This window comes from Cricetulus griseus, chromosome X (assembly GCF_003668045.3).
Source record: "Cricetulus griseus strain 17A/GY chromosome X, alternate assembly CriGri-PICRH-1.0, whole genome shotgun sequence".
Lineage (NCBI taxonomy): Eukaryota > Metazoa > Chordata > Mammalia > Rodentia > Cricetidae > Cricetulus > Cricetulus griseus.
Window position 1 is genome coordinate 10942435 of NC_048604.1, and position 21216 is coordinate 10963650.

The following is a 21216-nucleotide window of genomic DNA, read 5'->3' on the forward strand; positions in this document are numbered from 1 at the left end:
CTAGTGAGAGCAGGACACCCAGAGGAAGTGCGAAGAACTAGGTAGTATTCTGAATTATACCCTCTTGCTACAACTTGGGCACACAGCAGTGTTGCTGGAGTAGTTCTCTGGAAATACTTTGAGTTCTTTTGAGCCAGCTCTCTGAGCCCAATCTTTAAGGGATACTTGACATTTGGCCCAATTCCTTAATACAGAAGTGACATTTGCCTTGAATCAAAGACAAGGAGATACACAGAGAGCTATGGCAGGAACATGGATGCCTTGGCATCCACTCATGCAGTGACTCTGAGATGAAATTCTTCATAGGCAAAAGGGAAGGGAGGGGATCTCCTGAAAAGCTTGATATTATCTATGGGAACTTAGCAACCTCTTACTCTAGAGTCCCTGCAGTTGCTTGGTATGCCAAGCATGGGAAGCAGGGCAGAAAGCGGCCACTGCTTTCAGAATGCCTGAAAGATTTCCCCTTGATTTCTAGGTAGAGGTCAGCTCTGCTTCTCTCTCTTGGTCAATGGAAGATTAGGTGTGGCCTGGGGTATTTTCCAGATTAGTGGTCTCTTGTGAATTGGCATGTCCATTTTCCAAACCCAACTTCCTCATCTCCAGAAGATCCTGGCAGGTCATAAACACATAAGTGCTCAAGACAGCACCTTGAGTGGACAAAATGGTGAGGCAATCCACGTTCATGTGTTCAGGGTTAAGGGGAGGAGAAAAGGCTCCCAGAAAGAGTTGGATGGGTTGGTGGATCACTCTATACAACAATCAGACTGTAGGACCTTGTCAAGAGCTGGCCCATGGGATCTACTTCAAACAATGCTGGCGTAAGGTTGGCAGGAAACAGCCCTCCTATAGCAATAAGCTTCACATTTTGTGAAGCAGGGGAGGGGTCAAAAAAGAAATTTATGTCCTTTTCCTTTCAACTACATCTCTCTGCTGCTGGGCATCCTCCCATCCTAAACCTCAAGAAAGGCTGCTGAGCTTGAGTGAAGATACCCAAGTGTCCTCTGCTGGATCCAGGCCATGAATTTTCCAAAAATCTCAAGAGGAGGAAGAAAAGGAAGAGGAGCTGGAAGGGGCTGTGAGACCTGGACCTAGATCTTTCAAGCCAGTGGGTTCCCATACTGATGCCCTGGAGTTTCCTAGGTTGGCTGACGTAGGGAAAATGAACAGGGGAAATACTTCTTGGAAGGGGGTGGCCAGCCACTAATGGGCTTTCTGAAATACCAAGTGAGATCTGAGTGTGCTGGGGCAAGAGAAAAGTAGGATGGGGGGGGATCCAAGTAGACTGAGAAGGCAAGGAACCTCAGGAGCAGCCATGGGAACTTCCGTAAGCAGGGTGTCTGGAAATACCCCTTCTAACCTCTGTGATGCCAACACCTCCAGGAGCCCCCAATCTAAGGCTTTTCAGTCCTGGTCACTAAGTAATGCTCACCTAGGTACACCAAGGTCCTGAAGATGTGGAGACTGCAAATGAATGTGTTGCCTTTTCATGAATGAGGAAGGATGCTTCCTCTGGTGGTCTCTAGCCCTAAGGGATGTCAGCCCCAGCCCAAGTCTTAGCATTGTTCCATGGAGAATTAAAAATACCAAAGGAAATGTGGTGAAAGATCTCTCCCTCCTGCTCTCTCATCACCACCTCCCCATGTGCTGACCCTCCCCAATCCACCAGCCTGCACATGGCCAGGAAGCAGGAAACCCCCTTATCGCAGACCTCTCAGAGCTCCAGTGAGGAAGAAGATGAGAAAAGTTGAGGCTGATGGTTGTGGAGTTCTCTGTGTGCTGGGCTGTCATACCCTAGCCTCCAGCATCTTCTCAGAGTTTTTGTGTGGGCACTTTGACCTGCCATTTTTCAGTATAAAACTTGCACACCCTTGGTTGCTGTCTGCTGCAGCAAGGTCAGTGTCAGCAGCAGCCAGCCTGTTCTCAGCAGGACCTCAAGGTGCTGACTCAGCTTGTAATTCTGCAGTGCCCCATGTGGCAGGTTATGCAGTCTCTGCACAGCCTCTAGAATCTCAATAATCATGGAATTTAAGTTGGCAAGGACCAGGGCCTTGAGTGTCACAAACTCCTAATTTTTCTCCTCAAGCTTCTTGTACTGCCTCACAAGCTCCAGGATGGTTTGATAAAACTCTATCAACCTGGCCAGGCAAAATTCCACCTTATCCATGATGTAGTCTTTCAATTACACCAGCTTGTCATCATAGGGCAGTGAGAAGTACAGGATACCCAGGATGAGACTTTCCATGCAGGCACTCTGCATAAGGCTCCTCTTTTTCCCCAGAGACAGATTTAAGAAGCCAAGGGCATGTGCTTAGCTTAGCTAATGATGACCACAAACTCTGAATCTGCTAGGTTAAAAAGATTGGCATACCAGGGATGGGAGGCTTAGCAAACAGCTTGTCTGGCTCAGCCACCAGTAGATAGGAGACATTTTTTTTTTTAGCAGGTGGAGAAATCTGTTAGATTGGATATGGGCTCTTCTCTGAGTCACTTTTACTTCTAGTGGCCTCCATGCCCTCAGACAGGGTACACATCTTCTTTAGCATTCCCACTTTGAAGAAATACACTAAGCTGCAGGTCTAACAGGACTTCACCTTTGTTTGGTGACCTCACACTATTTGGTGGCCTGTTGGATGTTTCCTTGAATGGTTCTATTTCTTAAAGCCTTGTAAACCTCATAGAAGGCCATACAATCATTGTGGACAGAAGTAATGATCCCACATGTGAGGCACAGGCTCTAGGGCATAGCTGTGAGCATGTGCTTGCATTTAGTGGTCTAGTTCTCCACAATATCAATAATAAAGTTCTCATAGCTCTTGTGCCATGGTGTGTCTCTCAGCCCTTCACCTGTGAACACAGGTGGCAAGTCCAGACCATTGGCATGGGTACCCAGGGCCATGTCAAAACTACCACTGACATCCAACTGGGGCTCTGGTGACTGATAGAATCAATGCCTGAGAACTGGCTGGATGATTCTGTCTTGATGAAAGAGTTGCAACTGGAGCCCAGGTTCCAGTCTATTGAGGACAAAAGGCTTGGCATAAATACTGATTCTTATAACCTGTGATAAGTGAAGTTCCGACACCTCATGAAATAAGCTTTTGAAGCAGAAAGATACTTGAGAGATCCGCAGCTTGTCCAGATTCAGAGACTAAATGACCATTTGGGGGTATCAGTGACAGTTGATATATTTACTATATAAACTAAGTCCCAGGAGACATTTCAGGAGAGGAGTTAGCAAGACTGTAAGAACCAAAACCAGTATGAATGTCTTCTAGACATGATAAGGGTGTTGCTCCCATGAAATGTAAACAATATGATTTGCTAAACAGTACATACATAATCACCACACAAGTCTACAGGCAGATATGAATGGGGAAATTTTTCTGTTCTCCAAGCTCCAAATGAAGAGCTAATAGTCAATGGCTGCTGGAAAAAGGAAGAATTCGTTTTCTCCAGGGATGAACCCACAGATAGACTATCCATTCTCCAGTGGCAAACTCTAAGCACATGTGCATATATACAATGCTAAGTGGATTAAGTAGGTTATATATGTGCGTATATTTTATTTATATTTTGACAATATACTTTTACTTGACAATCGTATTTATATTCTAACAATAATAACTCGAGAAAAGGAGTTCCTGAATTCAAGAAGCAGCTGGTGAGGACATGGGAGGAAGTAGATAGGAGAGGAAAAGTGGAAATGGTATTCATACTGCTTATTCATATGTGAAATTCTCAAAACAAAATAGAAAAGCATAACTGAACTTAGATCAAAATGCATAGCACACTATTAGAAAAATGAATAATCTTTATAAAATGTATAAATTTATTTTGGCAACATAGTTTCAGGAAGTTAATTATACATATACATCAAACAGAATTATTATGAAAAAAATCCAATAAAACTTCAATTAAGCATCTAAATTATACAGTTAATCGTAGTTTTAAACTGCACAAAACTGATTAGCATATATTTTCATTTGAAAAATGCTTAATGTGAGATGAATATTGCACTTATGTGCAGTTGCAGATCTATTAGTTATTTCTACTGCAAATGGCAATGCGTTAATTTATCAAGTTTATTTTTGCTTCATCTGCAATTTATTGTTAACCTAAGACTTTTTCTTTCTTAAATCCTCAGTGCTGAAATTCAGAAAGTTCATTACTTTTACATTTAAATGCTACATTCATGCAATGGGCACTTAAAGCCCTAGTGTTCCTTGTATTGATGCATGCCTTGGTTGAGAGTGCTGCTCAATGGGTCAAATAGTCATCAAGGACTTTAATGTTCTGTGTTTGGAAAATCTTATGTGAATTAACAGCTCTGGATTTTCTCTGCTCCCATTAAAGTCAGAGTAACACAATACTCCTAACATCCCGAGGAAGTGAATTTTAAGTGAAAATTGTTCTAAGTTCCTTACAACCAAGAATACTAGATTTAAATTCATTCTTTTCCCTCAAATTAAGTTACAGTATGAAGATAATGGACACCGTTATTGTTCAGGATGCACATTACTATACTACACATAAATTTATGGTAGTTCTCATTTAAATATTGATGGCATCAGGAACCAGTGTTTTGTTAAAAGAAAGATTCAATTATGTGTAAATACATGACAAAATTGTTTGTGCTCTAATTCTAATATCTCCTGAAAGGAACTGGTGATTTAAAAAAATAGAATATATTCACAGAAAACTAAAAGCAAAAACAAGAAAAGAAAGTTTGAGGGCTCACAGGTAACTTCTATGTTCACACAGTCTAAGAAACACAAGACATTCCTTAAACTATACTGGTCTTGTTGAATATTACTCTTAGAAAGAGTCCAGTGTTGAGTCTAGTTAGAAGCTACATCTCTTGCCTTTTGTATTGTTTTGACTGAAAGGCACATTTCTAAACTGAAGTTACTCATCAACTTCTTTTGTTCAGTCAAAGTGAAGAGTTAAATGGATTGATCATTTTTCTTTCCCTTCGTATGTTCCTTGGAAACAGCACTAGAGGTCAAGATTAGTGGCATTCACTTCTGTCAATGTCAGCAAACATATTGAAATATATAATAGTAGTCCAAAAACACATGGGAGGTGAAAAGAGAACTCTTATCTCATAATGGATTCATGAATTGTGCATGTTTTGTACATATTACTTTAATATTCACTCATTTGCAATATATACTAAACTTTTGGTAGCATAAAATCAGAGCTGACACTTGTTTATGAATTCAGATTTAGAGTAAGAGTAGCTACTATGTAGTGATATATTATTTGATTTATTAAATCTTGCCTGAAGATTCAGAAAGCAAAGTCAGCCACAAGACATAGAAGCCCGGCACAGGCTTTAATCCCAGCAGCCTGAAGCTAGGAGGTAATGGTACACACCTTTAATCCTAGGACTCAGCATTAAGAGGTAGAGGGATCTCTGTAAATCCAAGGCCACCAAGATCTATACAAGAGTGAATCAGTCTAAAAGAATTGTAGCTCACACTTTAACCCCAACATTAGTAAATTATGTAAGGCAGAAGCAAGGTCTCATCATGAGGTACTTCTTCTCCAGCAACACTGAGGAGAGGCAGCAGTTTGAGACTTGGTGAAGAGCTCCAGTGTGGATCAGCCCTTTCAGCCTAAAGTAGAAGTGAGAACCAGTGGCTGGCTGCTTTGCTTCCCTGATCTTAAGGAAAGCTTTATAAATAAATAAATAAATAATAAATAAATAAATAAATAAATCATAAATAATTATCAGTATACTACTACTCTATTAAATGAACTTTGATTTAGATAAATATTGCTTTAATTTTAAATTACTTTTAGTAAATAATTCACATAATATAAAATGTGTTCTTTGAATTTACAATAAATTACTTTAGATACTGTCAGAGGATAGTACAGTCATCATCAGACGTATATTAGTTACTTTTCTATTGCTCTGATACAACACCATAACCAAGATAAAATCTTCTTTTTGCTTGTGATTCCAGAGTGTTAAGAGTCCATAATCACAGGCAAGCATGGTAGCAGGAACGGGAAGCTGAAACAAATGCAAAGATGAAGCAGACACAGCCAAGTGGAACTAGGTGAGGATTTTTATTATTGTTACTGTTATTGAAAGTGGATTCTTGGCCTGGCGTTGGTGGCACATGCCTTTAATCCCAGCACTTGGGAGGCAGAGGCAGGCAGATCTCTGTGAGTTTGAGGTCAGCCTGGTCTCCAGAGAGAGTGCCAGGATAGGCTCCAAAGCCACAGAGAAACCCTGTCTCGAAAAACCAAAAAAAAAAAAAAGAAAGGAAGAAAGAGAGAGAGAGAGAGAGAGAGAGAGAGAGAAAGAAAGAAAGAAAGAAAGAAAGAAAGAAAGAAAGAAAGAAAGAAAGAAAGAAAGAAAGAAAGAAAGTGGAATCTTCTCTCATCCAATATATCCTGATTATAGTTTCTCCTCTCTGTGTTGCTCCCAGTTCCTCCCAACCTCCCCTATTCCCTTGGTCCACTCCCTTTCTGTTTCTCATTAGATAAGAAGAGGCTTCTAAGAGATAACAATCAAACATGACAAAATAAAATGTAATAAGATCAAGCAAAACTGAGAGACCCTGGCCCTTCTAGTATCCATAGGCACCTTTATTCAAGTGAAAATATCCTTCATAGACATAAACACACACAAATAAATCCTTCAATTTTTAAAAAGTTTTACTGCTCCCAAGGAACATGCCAAATTATCCTATAGTCTCCACCTAAAAATGCAAAAACATACATGCATACATATGATCAAACTTGCAGATGTGTATGTTTGCACACATACACACAGATATAGAGTCTTCAGTGTTCAGTAGGAGGCATTCAGTCTCCAGCCACACTGAAGATGAGGAATTTGTTCCCCAGTCACGCTGAGGAGAAGCAGCAGTTTGATGAGCTCATGTGTGGATCAGCTCTTTTAGCCTGAGGTAGAGGTACTAATCCAGTGGCCAGCTGCTTTGCTTTTCTGATATCTAGTTTGAAGACTGAACCCCAATATCAGTCTCTGGGTCCTTTCATTTCTCAAATTACATGATACGGATTAATAGACAGACAAAATTAACTTTACACTTATATCACTATACCAATGCAAAGTATATGAGATCAATAGATGTATTTAATCCTATATTCCTATATTCCTCTAAATATAACAAATGTCCATAACCTATCAAATAACCAAAGATGATCCAACCCAGGCCCCCAAATTTATGTCATTTTCTTCAGACTGCTTCCTGCTATCTATGGACAAAGAATCGATATGGTCCCTGATAAAATTTTGAGATAATGATGAAGTCCTAGGAGGACCAGTGGTGACCTTCATTGATAGATATCACCTGTCAAGATTCAGGAGATCTCCATTGATCAAAGCTGGTCTTTCTTAACCTGGAACAAATCCATAGCCTCCTGTTTCCTGTGGAAACAAAAGCAAAACCGCTTCTCTAAAGCAATGCATCTTTTAAGTTCCATTTTACAAACATATTTTTTGTCTTCTGCTTTGAAGTTAAGTCACATTAAAAATATTAAGATTGGTATATTTTGTCAGTCTCTTTCAACCCCACATCTCCCAGCAGCTGTCCGTTGCTTTCCAGCAACAAAAAATAAAATAAAATAAATAAGTAAATCAAAATCAACAAAAAACATACAGGATCCAAATTACCTGTGTATTTCCCATCTTATGTGGCTTTTTTTCTTTTATTTGTATTTGCTCTCAAATGACTTTACTATATTTTAAAACTATTTCTTTCTTTCTATAACTGCCTATACCCATATTTTTATGCCAACACTCATTTTAAAACACACTGGAACCTGTTTAGAGGATTTTATGTTTGGACCTCTTCTTCCTGTGTATCTTTTAGCCTTTTTTGTCTGTATGAGCAAAAGCTAAATTTACCACATTGCATGTGGTTTGGATGCTTAGCCTGTCTGTACAGAGGCCTGTGTGATTGTGAAAAGCCACCATGCCACTTAGCTCATGGTGACTGGTAACCAGCTCCACCTTGCAGGTAGCTGAGAGGAGACACCTCTCTCTGTGCTGCTTCTGGAATGAGACTGTAAGACTAGAAAGCTGGGTGCAGTTCAGTTTCTGTGCATTCAGAACCTTTTTAAAAAGCATTCTCAGGTCCTGTGGAAATTCAAAAGTGTCACCATGATAAACCATGATACATCATTTGTAACTGAACATTTCTCTCCTGTCCACCAAGTCCTGAATAACCGCTCAGAGTGGTTAATAGTAATTACAAACTGTTTGGCCTATTAGCATAGCCTTGTTATTAACTAGATCTTGCAATTAAATTACCTCATTTCTATTAGTTTATATTTTACCACAAGGCTCATGCTTGTTACCTTTCATCTTGCTTCCCTAGCAACTACATGGTTAACTGCACTGAATCTGTCTTGTTTCTCCCTGTGTCTCTGCTTGGATTTCCCGCCTGACTCTATCTGCCTGGTTATTGGAAAAATCAGCTTCTTTATTAACCAATGGTAATAAAACGTATCTACAGTATAAAGAAAGACATCCAACACCAACTGTTAGTTGCAAAGACTAGCCTTTCTCCATTCAATGGTCCTGACATCCTTACTAAAAATGTGACTGATCTAAAATAATGGTTATTTCTTTACTTACAGATACACAGCTCATATTATTGATTATTTTAGTTTCTTTAAAAATTGAAAAGAGAATTAGATTTTTCCTATGTATCAAAATGATCTTGATACTTCTAAGCCAAATTTATGTAAATATAAATATTAGGATTAGCATTCCAGTTTCTATTACTGAAGATTGCATTGATTTATAGAACAATTTGCAAGTATTAATTACCTTATAAGCAGTGCTAATTATTCTGTCATATATATATATATATAAACTTAAATATATATATATATATATATATATATATATATATATATACCTTAAACTTAAATATATATATATATATATATTTATGACTTTTATTTTCTTTTTGGTTTTTCAAGACAGGGTTTTCTATGAAACAACCCTGGTTGCCCTGGAACTTGCTTTGTAGACTTGGCTGGCATCTAACTCATAGTGATCCATCTGCCTCTACTTCCTGAGTGCTGGGATTAAAAGCATGTGCCACCATGTCCAACCTTGATATTTATGACTTCTTACCACCAAATTAAAAATAGTAAACAGCTGTGTAGGTGTTCATTAATAATTTGTGTGCATATTATATAAAATTCAATCCTGAATATTGTATTGTTCATAAAATTATTTTATTGATTTTGTCTTTGTGTCATTTGCTCTTAGTTTGTAGATGGCAATTCCATCATTGAAGTATCATTCTATATTGTCTACTCTTTCAATATTACTGACTTTTTTATCCATTTTGCTGATGTTTTCTGTTACACTGCTGACTTTCCTCATCAAAGTCAGCATCGGATTTATGTATTTGTAGTCTCTGAAATTACTGCTTATTTTCACTAATGATTTTTTTTAAAATATTTATCCACATTTTTTATATTACACCTTTGATCTCCATAGGTGAGGATCTAGGGTTGCTTTGTTTAGGAGAATTGGTTTGTTTATTTGCTTGTTTTTTGTCTTATTGGAGGAGTCATGCTGCCTATTTTTTCCATACATTTATTTAGCTCATAAATAAAGTCATGCACAATTATGATACATAATACAGTATGTTCAAAATGGCATGGCTAAATTAAACCAGTTAACATGTTATATCACACTTATTCATCATATTTGTTTTGAGAACACTTAAAGTATACTATCTCACAACTTTTAAAATATAGCAAATTGTTATCAACCGTATTTCTCATGCTCCCAGTAGACCTCAAGACATCACAGAGTCCATGCCTCTTATACAACTGCAGTTTTATATCCTTAAACCAATCATTTCCCCATTGTTAAAAACCCACATTGAAGCCTAATAGCCACAATTCTGCTCTCTGTTCCCATAAGCTCATCATTTCTAGGTTACACATAAAATTGAAATTGTGTGACATTTGTCTTCCAGTGTGTCAATTATTATTTTTGGCAAGCATATAACTTTACTACTTACTAAAGATGAAATCAAATTTGCATGCACAGGTGAGCACTCACTGAAACACCTTGGATTCATCACATATTTGAGTTTCAATTATATATATATATATATATATAAATCAATAATGGCAATTGTTATGCATCAATAGCAACAGCTTTTCCAGGGTCTGCAGTCATTTGAACAAAATTGTAGAAACATCCAGCACACTCCATTTAAAAAAAACAAAAACAAACAACAACAACAAAAAAAGTAAAAAACAAAATCACAGAAAACAGCACAGTTCTATTACTCTTGTGGTACTTGGCACCATTTTTTTAATTAGCTTCTCAGTCATCATCTGGGAGGAAACCATTCTGAGCAACATCATTAAAAACAGCTCTGATAAAGCATGGTCACTACTATGTATCATAAAGCAGGTCCACATATGAGTACATATCATGTTTGTCTTTTTGTGATTGGGTTACCTCGCTCAAAATGGTTTCTTCGAGTCCCATCCATTTTCCTTCAAATTTCAAGATTCCATTGTTTTTCTCTGCTGAGTAGTACTCCATTGTGTAAATGTACCACATTTTCTCTATCCATTCTTCAGTTGAGGGGCATCTAGGATGCTTCCAGTTTCTGGCTATTACAAACAATGCTACTATGAACATGGTTGAGCATATGTCCTTGTTATATGAATGTGCTTCTTTCGGTATATGCCTAGGAGTGGAATTGCTGGATCTTGTGGTAGACTGATTCCCATTTTCTTGAGGAGTCGCCATACTGATTTCCACAGTGGCTGTACAAGTTGTCACTCCCACCAGCAGTGGAGGAGTGTTCCCCTTTCTCCACATCCTCTCCAGCATAAACTGTCATTGGTGTTTTTGATTTTAGCCATTCTGACAGGAGTAAGATGGTATATCAGAGTTGTTTTGATCTGCATTTCCCTGATGATTAAGGATGTTGAACACTTTCTCATGTGTCTTTCAGCCATTTTAGATTCCTCTATTGAGAATTGTCTATTTAGTTCTGTACCCCATTTTTTAATTGGATTGTTTGGTGTTTTTAAGAATAGCTTCTAGAGTTCTTTGCATATTTTGGAGATCAGCCCTCTGTCAGATGTGGGGTTGGTGAATATCCTTCCCAGTCTATGGGCTGTCGTTTTGTCTTGCTGACTGTTTCCTTTGTCTTACAGAAGCTTCTCAGTTTCAGGAGGTCCCATTTATTAATTGTTGATCTCAGAGTCTGTGCTACTGGTGTTATGTTCAGGAAGCAGTCTCCTATACCGATTAATTCAAGGGTATGTCCCACTTTATCTTCTAGTAGGTTCAGTGTGGCTGGGTTTATGTTGAGCTCTTTGATCCATTCTGACTTAAGTTTTGTGCAGGGTGAAAGGCTTGGGCCTATCTGTATTCTTCTACATGTCTGAATCCAGTTATGCCAGCACCATTTGTTGAAGATGCTCTCTTTGTTCCAGCGTATATATTTGGATTGTTTGTCAAAAATCAGGTGTTCATAGGTGTGTGGGTTAATATCAGGGTTTTCAATTCTATTCCATTGGTCTACCTGTCTATTTTTGTGCCAATACCAAGCTGTTTTCAGGACTATAGCTCTGTAATAGAGCTTGAAGTCAGGGATGGTGATGCCTCCAGAAGTTCCTCTATTGTACAGGGTTGTTTTGGCTATCCTGGGTCTTTGTTTCTCCATAAAAAGTTGAGAATTGTTTTTTCAAGGTCAGTGAAGAATTGTGTTGGGATTTCGATGGGGATTGCATTGAATCTGTAGATTTTCGTAAGATTGCCATTTTTACTATGTAGATCCTGCCTATACATGAGCATGGGAAGATGCTCCATTCTTTCCATTTTCTAGTATCTTCTTTAATTTCTTTCTTTAGAGATTCAAAATTCTTACAGTACAGGTCTTTCACTTTTTTGGTTAGTGTTACTCCAAGGTATTTTATGCTGTTTGTGGCAATTGTAAAGGGTGATGCTTCTCTGATTTCATTCTCCACCAATGTGTCATCTGTATATAGTAGGGCTACAGTTTTTTTTTTTTTGAGTTAATCTTGTATCCTGCCAATTTGCTGAAGGTGTTTATCAGCTGTAGGAGTTCCCTTATTGAATTTTTTGGGTCACTTATGTAGACTATCATACCATCTGCAGATAGTGAGAGTTTCACTTCTTCCTTTCCGATTTGTATTCCCTTAATGTCCTTTTGTTGTCTTATTGCTCTAGCTAGAACTTCAAGGATAATATTGAAGAGGTATGGAGAGAGTGGATAGCCTTGCTTGTTCCTGATTTTAGAGGAATTGGATTGAGTTTGACTCCATTTAATTTGATGTTGGCTGTTGGCTTGCTGTATATTGCTTTTATTATGTTGAGGTATGTTCCTGTTATCCCTGATTTCTCCAGGAACTTTATCATGAAGGGGTGTTGGATTTTGTCAAAGGCATTTTCGGCTTCTAGTGAGATGATCATGTGATTTTTTTCCTCAGTCTGTTTATATGGTGGATTACATTGATGGATTTTCGTATGTTGAACCATCCTTGCATCCCTGGGATGAAGCCTACTTGATTGGGATGGATGATTTCTCTGATGTGTTCTTGGATTCGATTTGCCAATATTTTATTGAGAATTTTTGCATCAATGTTCATGAGGGATATTGGTCTGTAGTTCTCTTTCTTAGTTGTGTCTTTGTGTGGCTTAGGTATCAAGGTTATTGTGGCCTCATAAAAAGAGTTTGGTAATGACCCTTCTGCTTCTATTGTGTGGAATACTTTGAGGAGAATTGGTATTACCTGTACTTTGAATTTCTGATAGAATTCTGCACTGAAGCCATCTGGCCCTGGGCTTTTTTTGGTTGGTAGACTTCTAATGACTGCTTCAATTTCATTAGAGGTTATAGGTCTATTTAAATTGCTTATCTCTTCTTGATTTAATTTTGGAAAGTGAAATCTGTCCAGAAAATTGTCCATTTCCTTTAGATTTTCAAATTTTGAGGAATATAGGTTTTTAAAGTGTGGCCTGATGAGTCTCTGGATTTCCTCTGTGTCTGTTGTTATGACCCCCTTTTCATTCCTGATTTTATTAATTTGCATCTTCACTCTTTTTTGTTTCATAAGTTTGGATAACGGTTTGTCTATCTTGTTGATTTTCTCAAAGAACCAACTTTTTGTTATATTGAGTCTTTGTATTGTTCTCCTAGTTTCCATTTTATTGATTTCAGCCCTCAATTTGATTATTTCCTGGTTTCTGCTCCTCTGGGGTGTATTGGCTTCTTTGTTTTCTAAAGCTTTCAGTTGTGCTGTTAATTATCTAGTGTGATTATTCTCCTGTTTCTTCATGTGGGCATTAAGCGCTATGAACTTTCCTCTTAGCACTGCTTTCAAAATATCCCATAGGTTTGGGTATATTGTGTCCACATTCTCCTTGAATTCTAGGAAAATTTCAATTTCTTTTTTTATTTCTTCCTGCACCCATGAATTGTGCAATTGGGTGTTACTTAATTTCCATGAGTTTGTAGGTTTTCTGTAGTTCGTGTTGTTGTTGAAAGCATAGTGGTCTGATAAGACACAGGGGGTTATTTCAAGTTTTTTGAACCTGTTGAGGTTTGCTATGTTGCCAAGTATGTGGTCGATTTTAGAGAAGGTTCCATGTGGTGCTGAGAAGAAGGTAAATTGTTTTGTATTTGGATGGAATATTCTATAGATATCTGTTAAGTCCAATATGCCATAACTTCTATAGATCTTTTGTTTCTTTGTTAAGTTTCTGTCTGGTGTTTCTGTCCAGTGGTGAGAGTGGGGTGTTGAAATCTTCCACTATAAGTGTGTGCAGTTTTATGTGTGGTTTGAGTTTTAGTAATGTTTCTTTTACAAATGTGGATGCCTTTGTATTTGGTGCGTAAATGTTCAGAATTGAGACTTCATCCTGATGGATTTCTCCTGTGATGAGTAGGAAGTGACCTTCTTCATCTCTTTTGACTGATTTTAGTTTAAAGAACAATTTATTGGATATTAGAATTGCTAGTCCTACTTTTTCTTGGGTCCATTTGATGGGAAGATCTTTCCCCAGTCCTTAATTCTTAGGTACCAACTGTCTTTGAGTTTGAGGTGAGTTTCTTGTATGCAGCAGAAGGATGGATTCTGTTTTCTTATCCATTCTGCTAATCTGTGTCTTTTTATAGGGGAGTTGAGACCATTAATGTTGATGGATATTAATGTTCATTGATTAGTGTTCATTCTTGTTTGTTTTTGATTTGGTGATGTTGGTGAGATTATGTGTGGGATTCTGTCCCTTTTTCCTTTTAGCTGTTGGTTAATTGGGATTATCTATTGCCTATGTTTTTTCTGGTTGTAGTTAAATTACCTGGGTTGGAGTTTTCCTTCCAGTACTTTCTGTAGGGCTGGATTGGTGGATATGTATTGTTTGAATCTGCTTTTGTTATGGAATTTCTTGTTTTCTCCATCTATAATGATTGAAAGCTTTGCTGGATATAGTAGTCTGGGCTGGCATCCGTGGTCTCTTAGTGTAGGTAGAATATCTATCCAGGATCTTCTGGCTTTCAGGGTTTCCAAGGAAAAGTCAGGCGTGTTTCTGATAGGTTTGCCTTTTTAGGTTACCTCTTAATATTTTCTCTTTGTTGTGTATGTTTGGTGTTTTGATTATTATGTGGTGAGGTGACCTTTTTTTTGATTCAGTCTATTTGGTGTTCTGTAGGCTTCATGTATTTTCATTGGTATGTCTTTCTTTAGGTTGGGAAAGTTTTCTTCTATGATTTTGTTGAATATGTTTTCTGTGCCTTTGAGTTGGATTTCTTCGCCTTCTTCTATACCTATTATTCTTAGGTTTGGTCTTTTCACAGTATCCCATAGTTCCTGGACATTTTGTGATAGGGATTTGTTGGACTTAAGACTTTCTTTGGTTGATGAGTCTATTTCCGCTACTGTGTCTTCAACCCCTGGGATTCTCTCTTCCATCTCTTGTATTCTGTTGGTTATGCTTGCATCTGTATTTCCTGATCGTTTACCCAGCTTTTCTTTTTCCAGCATTCCTTCAGATTGTTCTGTCTTTATTGGCTCTTTTTCAGTTTTTAGTTCATGAACTGTTTCCTTGTGAGATTGATATTTATTGACTTGAAGATTGATACCTTGTATTTTTTGGTTAGTTTTTTCTTCCATTTCTTTAAGGAATTTTCTCATGTCCTCTTTGAGATCCTCTATCATTTTCCTGAAGACGTTTTTAAGGTCATTCCCTTCTGGTTCATCTGCATTGTGATGTTTAGGTTTTACTGGTGTATGGTTCCTAGTCTCCGGTGCTGTCATATTGGGTTTTCTTTTGTTGGATTTGTTTTTACCTTGTCCTCTTCTCATCCTTTCTTCTGGTGGGTGTAGAAAGAGTTTCTTGTTCTCCTGGTGGGTGTGGGAACAAGGTTCTCTTCTGGTAGATGCAAACATATCCAATACTCTGATGTCACTCCTCTTCTCATGAGTGGAGGTGTCACTGTTCCCTGGGTGTCGGCAGTGATCAGGCATGCAGGGTCCTGGGCCGGTGTATGGAGGCCAGTCTGCCTCTGGGTGTTCGGAGTTCGGAACCCACCATCGAACTGGTCCAGCATGCTGGTCACTTGCATCAGGTCCATGCTGCCTATTTTTAACCCCTGTTTTACTTCTTTGATACATTTTGATCATCCGTTACATCAGATAGCTCCCCTTGCTTATCTGTAGTGCCTCCTTTTGAGCAGACTATTCTTGAGGGTTTCATTCCCAATGGCAGCAACATCAAACTACACAAGATGTTGAAACAAACTTAAAATTGAATTAAAAACTATATTCCCAATAATCATAAACCTACAAAGGGGAACATTTTTTTCTTTTCTCAGTTATGTATGCAACTTTATCTAAATCAAAATATGTTATCAATTTCACCTACAAAATTTTTGCATCTGATAGCATTATAATAAATTAAAACCATAGTCAATAATAAAGAAAATTAAAGAAGTTATACAAGTACTTGCAGAATTAAAAATATATTTAGAAAAACAGAGAAGAAATTTTAAAATCTTCTTGTGATAAATTCCAAAATAGTAAGTGAATGTGAAAAAGACCAGAGACAGAGGAAAAGAAAACATGAAAGAAGCAAGTTTAAATAAATGTAAGTGAAGATGGGTTGTGAAGGATGTTATAGAGGGGGAGTAAAAAGATACAGAAATTACAAAAAAAGAAAATGAATGATTAAATAAATGTATAAAGAGAAATGAAAAGCATTGTTGTTGTTATTATTTATTATTATCATTATCATTATCATTATCATTATTGTACTTTTACAAGACAGGGATTCTCTGTAGCTTTGGAGCCTGTCCTGGAACTCACTCTGTAGATCAGGCTGGTCTTGAACTCACAGAGATCCTCCTGCATCTTCCTCCAGAGTGCTGTGATGAAAGGCATGTGCCATCACCACCAGTGAAATAATTTTTAAACAACAACAAAATAATATGAAAATTCTAATAGATAATAAAAATGGGAAAATACAGGGGATATAAGCAAAAAGAACAAACAAGATAGGAAAAAAAGATTGCTGGATAATGACTAAAATTATAAACAAAAATAGATAAATGCATAAAAGAAAATAAGGAGTAAAACATGCTTGTAAAAATAATAAAACATAAAAACATTGGTGATTTAGTAAGCATACCTGAAGGTGCCTCCCAATTTTGTTGGAACACTAAAAAGTTGCCATAAGCAGTGAAATCCATATAGGTGGAAAATCTGTCCTTATAATTCTGTGATCTCCTAATACTGGATGTGTGTGTGTGTGTGTGTGTGTGTGTGTGTGTGTGTGTGTGTGTGTGTGTGTTGAGTGTGGTTCAAAAGTTTCAGAGTTTTCAGGCTCAATACCAGAAGCATCTTCAAAAATTGGTGCTGACATAACTGGATGCTGGCGTGTAGAAGACTGCAGATAGATTCATACCTATCACCATAAACAAAACTTAAGTCAAAATGGATCAAAGACCTCAACATAAATCCAGTCTAACTTAACCTCTTAGAAGAGAAGGTAGGTGGTACCCTCAAGTGAATTGGTACAGGAAACCACTTCCTGAACATAACACCAGTAGCACAGACACTGATATCTACAATTAATAAATGGGACCTCCTGAAACTGAGAAGCTTTTGTAAGGCAAAGGACACAGTCAGCAAGACAAAAGGGCAGCCCACACAATGGGAAAAGATAAACACCAACCCTACATCTGACAGAGGGCTCATTTACAAAACATACAAAGAACTCAAGAAGGTAGTCTCCAAAACACCAAATAATCCAATTAAAAAGTAGGGTACAGAAACAGAAAATTCTCAATAGAGGAATCTAAAATGGCTGAAAGACACAAAGGAAAGTGCTCAACATCCTTAGCCATCAGGGAAATGCAAATCAAAACAACTCTGAGATACCATCTTATTTCTGTCAGAATGGCTAAAATCAAAAACACCAAGGAGTTTATGTTGGAGAGGATGTGAAGAAAGGGGAACACTCCTCCACTGCTGGTGGGAGTGCCACCTTGTACAGCCACTATGGAAATCAGTATGGTGGTTCCTCAGGAAAGTTGGAATCAGTCTACCATGAGATCCAGCCATTCCACTCCTGGGCATATACACAAAAGATGCACATTCATACAACAAGGACATCTGTTCAATGATGTTCATTGCAGCATTATTTGTAATAGCCATAACCTGGAAGCAACCTAGATGCCCCTCTACTGAAGATTGGGTGGAGAAAATGTGGTACATTTACACAATGGAGTACTACTCAGCAGAAAAAACAATCGATGGAATCCTGAAATTCACAAGCAAATGGATGGAACTAGAAGAAGCCATCCTGAGTGAGGTAACCCACTCACAAAAAGACAATAATGATATGTGCTCACTCATATTAGGATTTTAGACCTAGTGCAAATAAGTAGCAGCCTATAATCCACACCGCCAGAGAAGCTAGGAAACAAAGAGGACTGACCCTAAGAAAGACATGCATGATCCCCAGGAGAAGGGGAAAATGGACAAGATCTCCTGAGCTAATTGGGAGCATGGGGGAGCAGAGAGGGAGCTAGAAGAAGGAGAAGGGGAGAAGAGGAGGGGAGAGGCAGACATGAGAGAGCAGGAAGATCTAGTCAGGGGAAGAATAGAGGAGAGGAAGAAAAGAGATACCATAATAGAGGGAGCCATTATGGGCTTAAAGAGAATTCTGGCACTAGAGAAATGTCCAGAGATCTACAAGGTTGTCCCCAACTAACAATCTAAGCAATAGTTGACAGGCTACCTTAAATGCCCTTCCCTGATAATGAGATTGATGACTACCTTATAAACCATCCTAGAGCCTTCATCCAGTAGCTGATGAAAGCAGAAGCAGACACCTACAGCTAAATAAACACTGAGCTGAACTCCTGGAATCCAGTTACAGAGAGGGAGGAGTGATGAGCAAAGAGATCAAAACCAGGTTGAAGAAACCCACAGAAACAGCTGACCTGAACAAGGGGGAGCTCATGGACCCCAGACTGATAGCTGGGAAACCAGCATAGGATTGTTCCAGACCCTCTGAAAGAGGATGTCAGTTTGGTGGTCTGGGCAATTTATGGGACCTCTGGTAGTAGATCAGTATTTATCCCTAGTGTACAATTGGACTTTGGGAGCCCATTCCATATAGAGGGATGCTCCCTCAGCCTGGACACCTGGGGGAGGGTCTAGGCCCTGCTCCAAATGATATGACAGACTTTGAAGATCCCCCTTGGAAGGCCTCACCCTCCCTGGGGAGCAGAAATGGTTTGGGATATGGGGAGGGGCAGGGAAGGAGGGGAGTGCAAGGGAATTGGGATTGACATGTAAAACAAGCTTGTTTCTAATTTAAAGAAAAAAGAAAAAATACCAGTGAATGACTATTAGGCTGATCTCAGGGTTAATGTAATCAAACTCCAGTAGTACTCTAATTTGAAATCAGCTTCCAACAACCAAGAATATAGCTGCTTTCCCTAGGCACACTATTTCTAAACTGTGTCTATTTGGCATCTTACAGTTTTGCAAGTGTCTCTTCCCACAGCTGCTTCCCTGTGCTGTCTTTCACCCTAGAGCTGTTTACATATCATCTCCTAATCTTGTAGCTGTTCCTCCTTGAGGCTCCAGTGTAGCTCAATTTCCAAGGATAGGTTATCTCTCCAGTTAGCAAGCTGTCCCTTCTCTCCAAGTTATAGAACTTGATAGAATGAAATTTCTTTCCACTGCTGGCCATCCTGTAGAGGATTACTCTCTCACCTAAACCTCCATCTGCTTTTGAATTTTGTAAGGCTGTGGACTTCTCTTGAAGGTGAGAATGACTGCAAGATCCTTATCCTCAGGACTCCCAGGCTTATCTTTTGGCAGGTTCTTTGGTGTGAATCCAAGAATGTAGAGCGAAGTTCTGTTTGGTTTTTTTTTCTATGAATCACTACTATTTTTCTACACAATTTTCAGGTATGCTGTCAGTGTCTTAGGGAATTTCTGAGACTTTTCTTTTATCTTCTTTCTTTCCTTCTTTCTTTTTTCTTTCTTTTTTTCTTTAGAATGTATCTATTTTTTCATATTCTGACTCTTCTGCTTTACTGGATCACATGGAGGCAGCTTTTAGTCCATTAACAACCCCAACTCAATCATTTAACTATTACACATTATTTTGTATAATGTTAATACATTATTTTGAGATGTTAACATAAATAATACCTAGAGTAAATTTCCCTTATACTGGATCACCCATTATCTATGCTGATAGATAAAGTTTGATAGTATTTTTTAAAGGCCTTGTAACACACCAATGACTCATTTCAATGAACATTTACAAGTAAAGATGCATGGACTAAAAGGTATACTGTGTGACCCACTGTGTCCCACTAAAGCTTCCACATTGATATTTTTTAATTGTTTTGTTGTTGATGATGATGTTTTGATTTTTGTTTTTCTTTCCTTCTCTATATTTTCTTTTTAATTAATCATTATTTAAATTAAAAACAATCTTATTTTATATATCAATCCTAGTTCCCTCTCCTATCCTTCCATCTTCCCATCCTCCCATCTTGCCATCATCTCCCCATCCCACCTCCATCCACTCCTCAAGAAGGGTGAGGCCTCCTATGTGGGATCCTCAAAGTCTGTCACATCATTTGGGGCAGGAATGAGGCCATCTCTCCTGTATCTAGGCTGAGAGAGTTTCTTTCCATAGGGAATGGGCTACAAAAAAGCCAGTTCATGCACTAGGGATAAATACTGGTTCCACTGCCAGCGGCCCCATAGACTGCCCAAGCCCCACAACTGACACCCATGTTCAGGGGGCCCTGTTAGGTCTTATTCAGGTTCCCCATATGTCAGTCTAGAGACTGTAATCTCCCACTTGCTCAGAATAGCTGTTTCTGTGGGTTTTCCAAGCATGTTCTTGACCCCTTTGCTCATTACTCCTCCCTCTCTATAGCTGGATTCCAGGAGTTCCCAGATGTGTTTCCCTCGACATTTCATCCTTATGTATTTCTGTTTCAAGTCTTCATTCCTAAGCTGAATACTTTTATTTATTGAACTTGGATTTCTTTCTTCCCTGTTTAAGTTACAGACCATGTGGCCCTGACCCTATTAACAGATTTGTATCATATCACTTTCAATCATCGAGGAGAACTACATACCACCTGGCGTGCATTAAGTGCATTTGAGAGACAACAGACACTCATTAGAGTGTTCAAGGAAGTGGCTCACTCAGAATAGTACAAAAGACAGAGCTGGCTTTCCCTGGCAGGACCCAGAGGCATTGTACAGCAGCAGATGCTATCTAGAATATCTCTTGCCCACCCCTTGTGCCTGCATCCTCAGACCACACTGAATCTTGAAGCTGGATTTAAAATTCAAGGATACACTAAGCCTAGTCAGATAAGGTATTGTGCACCACAAGCATACTCCTTACCAAGATTCCACACCTCCTCTCCTCTGGACCCTACTTAAGGCTATGTTGAACTCTATAATCATACCTAAGTGGCAGCTATGATCAGTCTCTGGATAGGCTTTGCATTTTTTCCTAAGGACTTCAGGAATTTTTTCTCCTATGGAAATTTCTATGGCCTCTCAGGTCATGTCTGTTTATACACTGACTATCCTGTTTGTCAAGAAGCTTCTGTTGGTATATTGAATTTTTAAATCACATTTATAGCAACCCCAATAATCTTAATGTTA

At 38.4% G+C, this 21216-nt stretch overlaps 1 pseudogene; it reads right to left on the bottom strand.

Annotated features, from left to right (window-relative positions):
- Nucleotides 1-1784: 1784 nt before the first annotated feature.
- On the bottom strand, nt 1785-3039 carry LOC100774800 (annotated as a pseudogene).
- Between the last annotated feature and the right edge of the window lie 18177 nt (nt 3040-21216).